Below are 1,462 nucleotides of genomic sequence, written 5' to 3'. Positions count from 1 at the left end.
GAGAAGGATGTCATGCTTGGTAGGGTGGAGGGTTGATGAAAGAGGGGGAGGCCTTCAACGAGATGGATTGATACGGTGGCTGCGATGATGGGCTCAAGTATAGCAGGGATTGCGGGGCTGGCGCGGGATTGGGCAGTGTTTCGTTCTGCTGTGCATGGGGTCGCTATGAGTCAGAAACGACTCGACGGCACTTAACAACAACAACACAAGGCCAGGTTGGAAGAATCATTTGGTTTTCCAAAAGTCTGATCCAAAATGTGATGTCAATCTCTGAGAACTTAGTTTTATTACAGATACATAATTTTCTGTATACCAAGAGGGGTGACAGTTGGATTACAAGCATTATATAAAAGTATAAATGTCAACATTGTCTTGAAAATCAATTAAAATATTTACTGATTTACTCTAAATGTAATTCTTTGGAGTCTGTTTCTCTAAACTGAAGTATTCAAAACAGCACAACTTTAAGAGTAAAATCGTCTTACTAGTTTATCTGGACTACTGTTTGGCTCAAAACTGTTTTCTTTTTTTTTGTTTTTGTTTTTCAGACACCAGCTTTTCCAAGGTTCAAGTTTCAAAGATATGTCTAAGAGCAATGGCTTGTGTGGGTTACCCCAACATCCATGCACACCAGAAATATGGATAGCAAAGTAGGAGATAATTCAGAAACATCAATATTAAGCCGATTGGCTGAAACAGTTCACAAAACTGTAGATTCCTTGCACCAGGGAAACAAGTCCTATGAGGTGTTTAAACATAAGCAGCATTGGTGGTAACTGTTTTCAGGTGCCTCGGGTACAACTACATTCTATAAAACTTAACATTATATATTAATGTAAACATAGAAACATTCATCTATTAAGGCACAAACTATTACTTGGGAGACTTAGCAGTAAAATCATAATTTTGGAAGGATAAAGATTTTTGCTTTGTTAGGCCTCACTCCTAATTGTTAGAATTAAACCCCATATTTTAAGTTAAGATGCAATTTCTTTAAAATCTGGTTTCAATCTTGTTTTATAACTATCTTGCTCACTCTCTAAGTTAGAGGCCATCAACTTCTCAAAGAACTGGCCAGGGAAAACCTTATGAATAGCAAAGAAACACTGTCTGATACATTACCACACAACTTTATGAATAGTCCAGTTAGGTTAGAAGGTTCTCAAAATAGGACTGGGAAAGAGCTGCATCATCTGAATAAACCCAGCTTTACTCCTATGGATAAGGAAAAGCTTTCGAGACCTCCATTTGCTGATGTGGCACCATTCAAATTGAAGAGAAACAACTGTAGATATCCATTAATCATCGGAGCATGGAATGTACAAAATATGAAACTAGGAAAATTGGAAGTTGTCAAAACCGAAATGGAACGCATAAAGATTAATATCCTTGGCATTAGTGAGCTGAAATGGATTGCTTTTGGCCACTTGGAATCAGACAACCATGTGATCTACTATGCCGG

The sequence above is a fragment of the Orycteropus afer genome, unplaced genomic scaffold (assembly GCF_000298275.1).
Source record: "Orycteropus afer afer isolate SDZICR_OR568_19922 unplaced genomic scaffold, OryAfe1.0 scaffold00416, whole genome shotgun sequence".
In the NCBI taxonomy this organism is placed as follows: Eukaryota; Metazoa; Chordata; class Mammalia; order Tubulidentata; family Orycteropodidae; genus Orycteropus; species Orycteropus afer.
The sequence above is the reverse complement of the archived record's forward strand: the minus strand, read 5'-3'. Positions refer to the sequence as shown.